Genomic DNA, 14995 nt, shown 5'->3' with positions numbered 1-14995 from the left:
TGGCTGGGTTGCCAACCACTGCCAACGTCCTTTCAAGAGCAAGTTGATGAAGCTCATCACAAAAGATGGTGTGATGTTGTGGATTTCCATCTTGTCCTCTTAGTAGCGCCGTTGTCATGTCGAACAATTGGTGTACCAACATCGAGTTATTCACCATTATGTAATTGTTGACAAGTAGGTCACCGTCACCGTCGATATTCATTGCTATTCCCTGTCCATATGTTTCGATATTAAATCCATCTCTTGGGAACAAATTGGCCATGTTAAAACTTCTTTTCCTTTTCTTATATATCTTCTCGTTTTATTTGTAGAATTTGACTTACTGTTGGTATTTCGTACCATTGGTACCCATACTTTTTAACCAGGATTATTTTGGATTAATACATGGACTATAATAATTTAACTGAATATAATGTTACTTCTTTGGGATATACTGTCGATATAAGTCACTATGATACTTCTGGTACTCTCGGTAACATATGATTGTCTGCATTATTGTATAACTTGTGTGTAGGGAGGAGCATAGTTTAGTTGATGTTCTTTGATCGCGGGATAGGTAACCATACTATCTTTCTCATCTTTATGTAGAGGACATCCCATCCTAGGGTTCCTTATCCAAGTTTTTGATCTCAATCTCTTGTTCCACTGCTTTGTCTCTTTTCAATTTTTCTGTAATGAAATTTCGGATTGATGGGTTGTTCCATAATAAATATATAACAGCTAATAGTATAGCTATAATAAAAATTCACTGTATTAAATTCCACAACCCTCCAAATGCTGAATGTATGAGACCTCCTGCCGCTTCGCTTGTGTCCTTTAATGCTTGACCTGCTGCAGGAAGAACTTCTGCTGTTGCGTCTGCCAAAGATGATACTATAGCCTTGTCTAGATCACTGACTCCATCGAGTGACGAGTGAATTGCCTCACCAAGAGACTTGATTATCTTCGATCCACCGTCTCCAATGCCTGCCAAGGCAGACCCAACAGATTTTCCAATACTTTCAATAAAATTTGAATCAGGTTCTGCTGACACCACTTCGTGCATGTCTGTAATAGATTGGCTCGTTGTAGTTATCAGTTGCAAGATCGAGTATGGATCTAACCTTGGGGGTCGTGATTCGAATAGTTGTGAATCGAACCCAGATATAAATTCTTCAGGGTTAAATGGTTTCTTATGTATTAAGTACGACAGCTTGGCTGGCACTATCTTCCATGTAGGACCTATGGAGTAGGCTTTGTTCAGGTCGTCTACCACGTACGTACCACTTGGTCTGTCGTCACAATTTATTTTGCTACTTGTGTGTAACAGTGATCGCGTTGCTATGTTTAAAAAGTATAGACTTTTCGAGTATGGTATGTAGATAGGGAAGTGAAAATAGCAAGAACCATTGTGTTTTCTATCCCATGCGACGGTGTATGAAGTTATTGTGAAGCATTCAGGATCGGGAGTTCAGACGTTTCCCGACGTCTTGAGGCCGAACAAATGTCCCAAAGTGCTTGGAGTTTTGATATTTAGAAAGTAGATATCCTAACTTAAAATTTGAGCCATCACTTTTTAAATTTGACCAACTTGTTCTCTGACAACGACGTTCAAGGTCAAGACATTTTTTTTTGTTTATCTAATCCGATGATCTATTCCGATTTAATAAAAACGGATTATCTGGATTTCGATAATATTGCGAAAGTATAAAGATGGCTGTGTGGGCTTAGCTGCAAATCTCAGTGAAAGATAGTGATCATTTTCATCATTATTCATGATGTTTCGGACATGATTTATGAGAATTTTGATGCATACTGGTCTATAACAATGTGGAAAGACTTTGGAGAAGTTTTGGCCATGCATCGTCAGCTGCTAGTAGAGTGCTTAAATCTTCAAAACCATAAAACTCTACAACTTGACAATGGAATGAAACTTTCAAACACACATCCATTGGAATTAGAAAGAGAATACTAAAATTACAACATTACAGTGCAAATTTGAAAACGATCTGAGCAGTTTTAGTGGTGTTATGTGTATGGCTGAAAATGATCCTGTTTTGCATTCATCATTTTTTGACTGGGCGACCGTTCCTTCTTTTGATTTTTCAAACCCGACACAGATTTTTTACAAACATATCACTATGAGAATTAAATAACGGATACTAAAACACAATTCCTGTGTAAATTTGAACAAGATTGGAGAAGTTTTCACAGTATTATGGCTGAAAATGATCGTTTTTGGACTTTGTGTCGTAATTTCATCGCGGCTGGTGACCGTTCCTTGCCTTTTGATTTTTCAAACCCGGCACAGACTTTTCACAAACATATCACTATGAGAATTCGATAAAGGATACTAAAACACAATTCCCGTGTAAATTTGAACAAGATTGGAGAAATTTTCACAGTATTATGGCTTAAAATGATCGTTTTTGGACTTTGTCGTAATTTCATCACTGCTGGCGACCGTTCCTTTTGATTTTTCAAACCCGACACAGATTTTTTACAAACATATCACTATGAGAATTCAGTAAAGGATACAAAAAAACAATTCCTGTGTAAATTTGAACAAGATCGGAGAAATTTTCACAGTATGGCTGAAAATGATCGTTTTTGGACTTGGTCTTAATTTCATCGCGGCTGGCAACCGTTCTTTTGATTTTTCAAACCCGACACAGATTTTTTACAAACATATCACTATGAGAATTCAGTAAAGGATACTAAAACACAATTCCTGTGTAAATTTGAACAAGATCGGAGAAATCTTCACAGTGTTATAACTGAAAATGATATTTTTTGGACTTTGTCGTAATTTCATTGGCTGGGGCGACCGTTCCTTTTGAAGATTTTTTAAACCCGAAACAGGTTTTTTCCAAATATACCACTATTTATTACATACACACTATTGTACCATTTTACTTGGTTTATCCTACTCTCCCCCAAGTATTATCCCAACAGAAAAAATAATGCTTAGCTAAAAGCCTGTGGCCTCTAATTTAGGCTATTTTTCTCCCCGAAATTTTATCTGGACAATCAAATCAAGAACTTGGAAATATTGACTTCTAAATGTTTATCTCATTTAGCTCCAATTTTGAACTTTTTAGTCGAGGATGAGTGGGCGGGGGGTGGTGTTGGTTCTTTAGGCAAGAAAGTGCATGTGGAATCACTTAGAAGAGCTAAACTTCCAGCTGGTTTATTTATTCGTTAAGATTATTTCTCATACTCGCTCTGCAATAGAATTATTACTTTGCTTTCTGATCTGTTCTGATTAGCAGTTTGTGGGCAAGCTCATCTTTCACATCTTTTAATCTCTTAAGCCGGAGCTTCCAGCGCAGCTGGTTTATTTTTGTTTAAAACAAGACTAGTTTTTATAAAATTTGGCGCTTTCATAGATTTGTTTCAAAAACTGTATATAAAAAACGTCTAAAAATACCAAATTTATTTTGATACCCCTTTTTTACGTGTTTTTTACACTTTCTGTTCCTTTGATCTTTTTATGGAAGAATGTTTGATTCACTTTGTTAATAAAGACCGAGAAAACTGTTCAAAAAAGAAATTTACTGAAAAGACGTAAGAAAATGTAATTTCTAAACGTCAAAAGTGGTTGGATTTGGCTGGGGAAAATATCAAGCCATCGAAGTTGCCCAGCAACACAGTTTGATCAGCCTAAAGATTTATTGTACCACTTGGAATGTTACCAAGACTTCACTAACTCTTCCAAACTTGAACGGGCTAGTAACTCTGCAAAGAGGAAGAGAAAAGAGGAAGAGAAATTATGTCCAAGAAAATCGACAAGACTCAATCTGCAACAACAACAGCCCAAACCAACAAATGACCAGACGATCTCAATCGAACGGAATCGACGATCGAACCAGTCGAATCAAATCGAACGCAATCGACCGATTGAAATTCGATTGTCGAACGCGATTTTTCAACTATATAATCTTTTTATCCAGCTTTTTCGTTTACTTTGCTGCCCTTTCAAATGATGTAGATAATATGTGTTATTTCCATATCTTGGGGAACTTTTAGGCTTCGTTTTGTTATATACTATGTTTCTTTTTATAAAACCTTAGTTTTCCTAGATATTCAGCCGAGCCTCTCTCTTAACTTGTTTCTTACGGTTGTAGTTTTTATGACGCCATGATTGATTTTATGACATACGATATCTGACTTTTTAGTGTAGTATCCAGACGGCTTTGATTACTTTATGAGCATTAATAAGCCTTGTGTATAGCCACTGAGTATCATCTATGCAAAATCTGATACTACGCATATTATACATCAAAAGATTGATCTTTTATTCTGTACTCCCCTTTTAATAAATAGTCGAACGTGCGCAACGCACTGGGCTCAACTTCAGTGGCCTCAAATTATTCATAGGCCCAATTGTTGACCCCCAAATATTTACTCAATGAACAAGTGTGCCAAATTTCAGCTAAATCCGACCATTTTTGAACCCTGTGGGCTGCCCCAAAGTTTTAGCCTCGTTTTGGGTAAACACTTGTCAGCAGGCCTTAAAAATGAAAAAAACACCCAAAGATGTTCGCCCAGGAACAGGTGTGCCAAATTTCAGCCAAATCCGACCATTTTTTAACCCTTTGGGCTGCCCCAAAGTTTTAGCCTCGTTTTGGGGAAATACTCGTCCGCAGCCCCCAAAAATCAATTTTCTTTTTAAATGAAAAAAGCGCCCGAAGATATTCACCCAAGGAACAGGTGTGCCAAATTTCAGCCAAATCCGACTATTTTTGACGTCTCCAGGCTGCCCTAAAGTTTAGCCTCGTTCTGGGGAAAAACCCGTCCCCAGGCCCCAAAAATCAAATTTTTTGAAAAATGAAAAAAAAACCCAGATATTCACCCAAAGAACAAGTGTGCCAAATTTCAGCCAAATACGACAATTTTTAAAGTCTCCAGGCTGCCCCAAAGTACAAACAGACAGACACACACACAGACATTCTCAGATTCTAGCTCAACTGAAGTTGAGACAGTTGAGAAAAGTGCTGACGTCAGCAGTACGATTTGAAAGGGTTCTAGAAATGATCTTCATAATATTATTACCCATCTAGCCAATTTTTTTTATTTTTCCACGATGAAAACTCTTCGTATAAGTAAGATTCGATTGTTATCGATTAGCGATTTTTATCCTAATTCAAGCTCACTTCCTTGGTGGAAAAGTGCTGACGTCAGCAGTAGAGTCTTTCCAGAGACTTTTGATGATTATCCATCCTGGCAATTTTTGTTCTGTTTCCATTGAGTAAACCCTTCGTATAAGCAAAACTGGATTGCTACCAGTAATCGAGTAAAATCGAGTAAAATGTGATTTTAAACATCGAATTACTCGAAAACTGCAGGGTTTTTCAGAGGCAATTTTTTGTGTGACTTCTATAAGGCAAAATTGACAAAATATCAAAAATTTGCCCTAATCTAAGGGGCGCCCTACGAAAACCTGTTTTAAGGCCTTTTCTAAAACTAGGACGCTGGTCTATTATAATATTACATCATTCCATTAGCCATAAGCTAAGAGTCATATTTCAAAAGCAAAAAAGTGCATTTTCAAAAGCGAAAAAGTGTTATTTTTAAAAGCGAAAAAGTGTTGTATTTTAAAAGCGAAAGTGTTATATTTTCAAACGCGAAAGAGTGTTGTTTCAAAAGCGAAATATGTGTTTTTGTTTTAAGCCGAAAATGAATTTTGCAACAAACGGCACCTCATACATCTGTGCCAAATTTCATGCTTTTATCGCCATCTGAAGTATTCTTACGTTCTTATGTGCTAACAGACGTCACTATTTCGCTAGAGGATGAGCAGAAGCCTATGGCATTTCGGACCTTTACGGCATTTCGGACCTGTCGTCTCATACCTCTTGATAAGAACCCTGGAGTTAGACCTATTGGTATTGGTGAGATACTGAGAAGGATCTTCGGAAAAACTCTGATCTCTGTAATTAAGGATGACATAATGAAGGCTGCTGGGTCTTTACAGGTTTGCGCTGGGCAACAAGCAGGTTGCGAAGCTGCTGTCCACGCAATGAACTTTATTTTCAATGAGGAGAACACTGACGCAGTAATTTTAGTAGATGCTTCAAATGCATTTAACTCTCTAAATCGGAAAGCTTTCTTGAATAACATTAAAAGATTGTGCCCTGATCTTTCGACTTACGTTACCAACTGCTATTCCAGGAAATCTCGTCTGTTTGTTGATGGAGGTATGGAGATTAAATCGGAAGAAGGAACTACCCAGGGTGACCCTATGGCAATGCCAACGTATGCCATTGGTCTGCTTCCTCTGCAAGAACTCTTACAAGAACATCTACAGGAAAACGTAAAAAGTGTTGCTTTTGCAGATGACTTAGCCGGAGCAGGAAAAATTGAGGAACTCTTACAATGGTGGAACACCATTGTCTATTTCGGTCCACTTTTCGGTTACCATCCCAAAGCATCTAAGTCTTGGCTTATCTTTAAGAATGAGGAGGACTTAGCAAAAGCAGAAGAGATCTTTTCAGGGACTAACGTTAAGATCACTTGTCGAGGGAGAAAATACCTAGGTGGTGCGATTGGTGATGGATGCATTTAAAAGGGAATATCTTGAAGAACGTGTGTCTGAATGGGTAAAACAGATTGAGATTCTAAGTGACATTGCGAAATCTCAGCCACAATGTGCCTACAGTGCATTTGTCGGGGGTTTTGTGCACAAATTCACCTACCACCTGAGAGTTTTGAATGACATCGAGGACTATCTCATCCCTCTTGATAATGCAATAGATCAACTCTTTATCCCAGCTATCACCGAAGGACATCGATGCAGCCCTATTGAACGTCGACTACTCGCTTTACCGGTGCGCTATGGTGGACTAGGCATCCCTATTCTCGCAGAAACCGCTAAACAGGAATTTGAAAATTCTCTCAAAGTCACCAACACTCTTACTGAAAACATTGTTACACAATCAAAGGAATACCCAGGAAATAACAACAAGTCAAAGGGGCATCTAATTGGTTAACCGCAAAGCCCCTCAAAAGTGAAAACTTTGTGTTAACCAAGAGGGAATTTTTCGATTCAATTTCGATAAGATATGGATGGCAACTCAAACACCTGCCATCATCTTGTGCATGTGGAAAACGATTTTCAGTGGAGCATGCCCTATCATGCCCCAAGGGTGGATTTGTGTATCAAAGACACAATGAAATCAGGGACACTATTGCACATTTCTTGAGCGACGTGAAGAAGGATGTTCCAATCGAACCAAATTTAGAGCCAATTACAGGGGAACACCTTCACCGAGGAGCCATTGTGGAAGACGGTGCACAGGCTGACATCAGTGCTATGGGGTTCTGGACTAGAGTACTTCAAAAACGTCATCTTCAACCACAGCTGACGAACACAAGATTGTGGTGTATTCACGATAGCATGTTTTGTGATACTGGATTTCATACATGACTGTTCCAGTCCTTTCCTGCTAAATCAGCCATAAGTAGTGGAAGATCTCGTTTTTGGTCTGAAGATCTTTTCAATTTCTCTGCAGCATCACGTGTCAGACATTTTGACAAGGGCTCGTTTCCGGTGTTCGAAGCTTACTGTTTAAAGTTTACTGTGATTAATACGGGTATGCGGGATGGTAGTTAGCCATCCTCAAGGATGGCTTCCTCTGGGAAGCCTGGCGCCCTTGCCCTGCAAAGCCATTATAGATCTATCGATCGTTTAAAAGTTTTGCTAGACAGACAGTTCCATCATTTCCACTTCTGTTGTGAGAGTCTCTTTTTCTTTTTTTTACTTCATTGTACTTTTACTGGATTATTTAGGAAACTTATTTTGAATTGAAAATTTTCTAGAGACGACTTTAATCACTTCAGTGTTGAAAATTGTCAAATGCAAAACTACGTGAATATGTTTTTCTCTCTAAAACTTGCATACAACTGAATTTTAACTGTATATAAACCGCGAATTTAGTATATATAACCTGTATAATATTTTAAGATTTTATTTTTACTTTTCATTCCATCTCTTCGGAGAACTAGGTGTAGTTGGAGCATCTTATAGCCCGGTTACGGCAATCCAAATAGGAAAAGGAAAATTCTGATATAAAACCACCCCTGTACAGGTTGGCGTCTTGCAGGGTTCTCTTATGCCTCATGGGGTGATTGACCTCTTTAGACACTTGTTACTGTCATTCTCTCTAGGGTGTATCCAGTGGCGTGGAGCATTCGAAACAAAAAGCTATCGAAAGAAATAATCATGACTTCTCTAAACAGCACCAGGGTTCAAGCCCCTGCTTTTCCGGTTCTACAACCTAACCTTGTTTCTTCAGAGACTGATGAACCTCCTTCTCCAAACTCATCTGAGCGAGAAGGCGGTGATAGGATAGAGTCTGGAACCAAAAATAATAACCGCAAACTTCTTAGATGTAAACACTCTACGATTTTTAGCACTTTTAACGCGCGTACTCTTACTTTAACTAGTCGCAAACAGGAACTACTCTCCTGTTTTTCCAAATGCAATATTGATATACTTAGTCTCCAAGAACATAGAACATTACATCCTGAGGTTAACTTTCAACATACTAATATTGGTAAAAATAAACTTATAACATCCTCTGCTTGGAGAAACTCTCAGGGTTCGACCATAGGGGGCATAGGTTTACTACTCTCTCCTAAGGCAGCGAACAACCTAATTTCACTTTCAAAAGTATCAAGCCGTATTATTGTCGCCGAATTTAATAGCAATCCGAAAACAACATTCATTTCTTGCTATAGCCCCACCAACGTTTCTGATGAATCTGAAGTTGATGAATTCTACTCTTCTCTTTCTAGGGCTGTCCTTAACACCCCTGCCCACAACTTTTTGGTGATATCTGGTGATTTTAATGCTCAGCTTTGTAAGTCCACGCACACACACAGACAAGAATTTGTAACGTTGATTGATGAATTGATATCGAGGTTCAAGTTCAAACTAAGAAATAAAATGAATGAAAATTCCTAAGTTTCTAATTAACAAAATAAATTGAGCCTTGCATTATAAATGTATTTGACAAGTAGAGCCTAACTTAACTTAAGGCCTGAACAGTTACTATGCAAAAGGAACAAAGAAAACAGAAAAAGTGCAAACAAGAAACAAGAAAAACCTACCAGCTGGCCAAGAATGTGTGCTGGAAATGTGAGCCAGTGAAAATAAACAAAGTTGAAATTGAAGAAATTCTGATTATTGTCATTTGTCATTAGTCATATTGATGTTGACTCTCTCATAGTCAACTTGTGACTGAGTAGCGAGTGAGAAAAAGTTGGCCTTTTTTATAATAAATTTGATACAAAAAACTAGTTTGACAAGATATAAAAACAATGAATATGTAACACTCTTGAGAAATCAAATGATAATTAAATAAAATGCGTGTGAAATAATTAATTACTAGATAATGACTAAATGACAAAATGATAATAACTGACAAAGTGTTTGAAATAATTGATAACATAGATAAATGACTTTAAAACATAGAACAAAACAAACGACGCATGAAACACGAGAATGCACAAGAGAGAAAAGACGCTGAAAAAGAAAGCACTGGGAAAACAAAGGACGCTGGGGACAAAAAGACACTGAAAATTGAACTATAAAATATTTTTGCTTTTTTAAATATACTAAAAATTTGATGAATCACATTACAAGCTTGGCCTAGACAACGTTAAGTTCTCTTTCCACCCATTAACTAATCGGAACGGTAAAAAACTCTTTGACTTCATGCAACAGTTTCAATTACTACCAACAAATACAATGTTTATGAAAAAGGCTTCCAAACTCTGGTCATTCCAACACCCTTCAGGAAGCCTCTCCCAGTTAGATTATGTGATTTTAAGAAACAAATGGAGGAACAGTGTTCGCAATGCTCAGTCCTATTCTTCTTTTTCTTCTGTTGGTTCTGACCACAGAATTGTTTCCTGTCGCATTTCTCTTAGCCTTAGATCATCTAAAAAGTCTAAACCTGACCCAATGAAATCCATCGATTGGCAACAGGTTTATTGTAACCACGACCTCCGAACTACTTACACTATTGAAGTGAAAAATAGATTTGATACATTGGCTCAAGCAGACGACGACATTGAGAAAAGTTACCAAAATCTGATTAAAGCTAATAAAGAAGTTAGTCTTGCTCTTCTACCAAAGAAACAAAAAGTCAAAAAGAAATATCTCTTTGAAAACAACCTTGTTTCTGATGCACGGAATGCACTTGTAGAGGCCAAACTAAAACATCAGCGACGCCCTACAAGAAGAACATCAAAAATCCTCTCTGATGCTCAAAAAGCTCTGGATGATGCCTACCTTAACGCCGAATCGATGTGTATTCAGGGTAAGATAAACTCAATTTCCAATCTTCATGTTAGCCATCAGCACTCGGCCGCTTGGAAAACGATCAATGATCTAACAGGTCGAAAAGACCACCCTTCTATTCAGCTCAAAGGTGGCTCACCAGATAAAAGAAGAGAGAACTGGCTCAACCACTTTAAAACTTTACTTGGAAACCAACCTATTTTAAATACTAATGCTCTCCCTTTAACTCAAATTTTTGATGAGCTTGACATATCAACTTCTCCTTTTACAATTGATGAACTTTCAAACTGCGTTAAACTTTTTTCAAATAATAAATCTTCAGGCCTTGATGATATTCCAACTCTGCTTTGGAAAGATCCCGTCTTTATGGAAATGCTTCTCGATTTTTGTAATCACACATTTGAGTTTCTAACTCCCCCTTCTGCTTGGTTAACTGGCGGTATCATTCCTGTTCCTAAAAAGGGTGATTTGACCTTAGCATCCAACTACAGAGGCATCACTCTTATGCCTATCGCCGCCAAAACAAACTTCTTTTACAACGTATCGTTCCAGTTCTTGATCCTCTTCTAAGAAAAAACCAAAATGGTTTTCGGAAGGGAAGAAGTACTCTTACACAGATTTTAGCCATCAGGCGTATTTTGGAAGAAATGCGAAAACTTAACAAAGATGCTTTTATTTGCTTTGTTGACTTTAAAAAAGCCTTTGATTCCATATCTCGTGTAAAAATGTTTGAAATTCTTAAATTGTACGGCATTCCAGAGAAACTCATTTCAGCCATCAGGGCACTCTACGTGTCCACCAAAGCAAAGGTCATTACAGCTGACGGAGACACTGATATTTTTGACATTCATGCTGGAGTTCTACAAGGTGACACCTTAGCTCCCTTTCTTTTTATCATTTCTGTTGACTTATCTAATGACAAGGGAATCAAAATTAAAGTTCCCCTGCGCAAGCGTAACCGCGGCCTTTTTCTGACCGATCTTGACTTTGCTGACGATCTTGCCTTAGTTTCTGAGAGTATTCAAAATCTTGAAAGTCTTCTTCACTTACTTGAAACTTCGGCCAGTCAAGTCGGTCTTTATTGCAATGCTGGAAAAACTGAATTTATCAGCTCCTCTGGGATTGTTCTCCCTTTAACTTCCAAGAATGGTGTCAATATCAAACTTGTGAAGGATTTTAAATATCTTGGCTCTCATATTAACAGCTCTGAAAACGATTTTAAAATTAGGAAAGTTCTAGCTTGGAAAGCTTGTAATAAGTTAAACAAGATATGGCACTCTAATTTGTCTAATGCTCTTAAACTTCAAACTTTTAGAAGTCTTGTCAAGCCCATTCTTCTATATGGCTCGGAGACTTGGACCATGACAAAAACCATGCTGAAGAGCCTTGATGGCTGCTATACAAATCTTTTGAAAAGAGTCCAGAATCTTGATTGGCGCAACCACCCAACCCTTCAAGAGATATATCATGGACTCCCAAGAATTTCCTCTGTCCTGACTAGCAGGATGCTCTCTTTCTCAGGTCACTGTTTCCGTGCGAAAAACGAAATGGTGTCTGAGATCTTACTTTGGTGTCCTGCGGGCACTAGGCGCTCGAGAAAGCGCACTTTTCTTGATACTTTGAAACGAGAAACAGGGCTAGAGATTGAGGAACTGGGCACTGCAATGGCTGATCGAGAGCTGTGGAGGGAGGGTTATTGTTTGTTTCCGGCCTAGATCCATTCGGACCTAGGTCGAAGGATGATGATGATGAGAGGCCAGAGAGCATTTTTTGACGTACGGGTATTCAATGCCTATGCAAAGGTACTCTAGGAAGAGCCCCCAAAGCATGTTTGATGTCAATGAGAAAGAGAAAAAGCGCCAATATAACGAAAGAATTATTTGTGTCGAAGGTGGCTCCTTTACCCCATTGATTTTTACCACAAATGGGGGGTCAGGAAGAGAGGCTCAGATCTTTATCAAGGTTTTAGCCTTACTTATGTCGGAGAAAAGGGATGAACTTCTTTAAATGACACTGAACTTTATCAGAACAAAAGTTTCCTTTGCACTGATTCGATCTACTGTGCTTTGTGTCAGAGGAAGTAGGACTCCAAAGAAAGCACCTGACCAATCAATGGACATTCAAATGACAGAAGCTATAGGCTATATTTGATTTTTTTTCTAGATATTTTCTTGTAAAATTTCACATCATATAACTTTTCTATACTGTGCTTTGTTAGTATCACATTCTTTTCTATTCCGCTAAGGAGTAACATTTTCATTGATTTTCTAATAAAGAATATATTTTATCTTTAGAAAAAAAAAAAAAAATTCGGACTTTAGGTGTCGAACCGGGTTCTGGACCTACTTTTTGAAAACTTGTGTTTTTTTATACTTGTCGTTTGTCTTGTTTTGTCTGTTTTTCTATTTCTATTTGATAATTCATAGAATGTTTTACAAAATTTAATACAAAAATAAAGAAATACTAAAAAAATCTAGGATTGAAATATGAAAGTATATATATACAATGAATGATGGGTTTAAATAATGTTAATGTTAATGTTTTTAAAATAATTTATTTTCTAATAATGAAATAGAAGGATGAAAAGTGGTTGAGAAGAATTTAAATCGTAGAGATTATGATTTATGTCAGCGTTTATGGGACTTAAGTATTGAAATGCTGAGAGTAGATAGGAGATTAGTTTGGCTATCGCAATGCAATGGGGTAAATCTTAATGTCTATTTGAAATCTAAGGTGCTAATTTTACTAAAAAATAAATTACGATCTTCAATAGATGTGACTTCAGAGGGAAGACTGTTCCATAGCTTGACAACCTGAGGGAAAAATGACATTGTATACGATTGAATTGAACCCAGTATTTGTTGAAATTTGATGTTCTTACAACGCTGCCTATTAGGGAGAATTGATTTGTCCACATGTTTTAGATTGTGGAGAACATCGTGAAAGAATTTCAATCTACCCCTACGAATGTGAATTGTATTTGAATTGTACAATTCAAATGTATTTCAAAGAAGGTTCAGTTACAATTCAAATAATAATTCATATACATTTCGCAGTTAATTCAAAAGCAGTTCATGAACTGCTTTTGGATTGTATAATTTGGATTGTATTTGAATTATGAATTTCTAAGAATATAGTTAGCACTTCAAATGCACTTCATAATGACATTTCAAAAGCAATCCATGAACTGCTTTTGAATTGTATAATTTGAATTGTATTTGAATTGTGAATTTACAAGAAAATAGTTAGCAATTCAAAAGCATTTCGAAAACACATTTCAAAAGCAATCTGTGAAATGTTTTTGAAATATCTAATTTGAATTGTATTTGAAACATAGAAGTCATTCCATTGCACATTTCACATTTCAAATGCAATCTAAATCATGCATTGTGGGCAATGCAATTAAAATTGGACAAGATGGCAGAATTTGAAAACACCAGAAGATTCAGAAAATTTGCAATGCTTATTACGAAAATAAATTTCATTATCAAGAAAGATTATTTTATACTCATATGAAATTTAACAAACCTGTTACCTCCTTTTAATTCAAAACATTCAAGCATTCAAGAAAAAGAATGAGGTTGTTTAGTGGAAACTCAATCAAGACTTCCAGAACATGGACTCCTACAAAACGTAAGATTTTATTTAAAAAGTATACAAGCAGCTTCTCTGATCTCCGTTTATAGATCGCAAAATAAATGGCTAAAAACTCGGACCCCTCTTTGCTATCTTTTCCTTTAAAACCAAATATATTGATGCAAATTTAGAACAGGTACAAAAGTCATAAAAAATCAACAACTTACATACATTATTGCCATTTTGTTTACCACTTTTCACACAAACTGCGCGAAACAAAACAAATTTGTTTTTTGCTTGGTGGAGATTGAGAATTTACCACTTTTAACACAAAGGACACAAACGATCATTTGGAATTAGGTGGCAAAAAATGTAAGCACTTTTGCCACTTTTAGACACATTTTGTAGAAACAATTTAGAACCTGGTGGCACTTGGGGCAAAGATGTGAAAAATAGCAGCGAAACAATTTGCCCCAATGTAACAACCATTTTTCAAAAAAGCCACAATCAACAACCTCATAATACATTCTAGAGTATTTCACATTAAAAATATAATTTGTAAAGCTTTCCGTCTTTCAAGTAAACCTTCCTTGACTCTGAAAAATCTTGAAGTGGTTTGTTTTGATTTTGGAGTTCGATTTTCTGACAAGCCTGGGCATGCTCAGTACTGGATTACATTTGAATTATTGAATGTTGCTATTTTTGTTTTCCTGGACATTTCAAATACCATCCATTCTGGATTGTATTTGAAATACATTCGAAAACTCTTTTGAAAATCAAAAATACAATTCAAAAGCATTTCAGATTGTGAATCACATTTGGATTGTTCTTCTTTTATTTCCAAAATATTTCAAATACATTCAGATTTTGAATTGCAAATGGATTGTTCTTGGAATGTATTTGAATTGCAAAACAATTCGTAAGGGTAATCATTTTTCGACGTTTCTCAAGTGTGTCCAATTGGGCATCTCCCTAAGAAGAGATGTTGGGGATGATTTCCTGTCCCATTTGTTGTAAATCCAACGGAGTGACTTTCTTTGTACAGCCTCAACTTTAGATGTCAATGTTTCAATTCCTGGAGTGTCCCATACAGAAGATGCATATTCAACAAGTGGACGCATGCTAATCGTG

This window comes from Clytia hemisphaerica, unplaced genomic scaffold, assembly GCF_902728285.1.
Source record: "Clytia hemisphaerica strain Z4C2 unplaced genomic scaffold, Clytia hemisphaerica genome assembly, whole genome shotgun sequence".
In the NCBI taxonomy this organism is placed as follows: Eukaryota; Metazoa; Cnidaria; class Hydrozoa; order Leptothecata; family Clytiidae; genus Clytia; species Clytia hemisphaerica.
The sequence above is the reverse complement of the archived record's forward strand: the minus strand, read 5'-3'. Positions refer to the sequence as shown.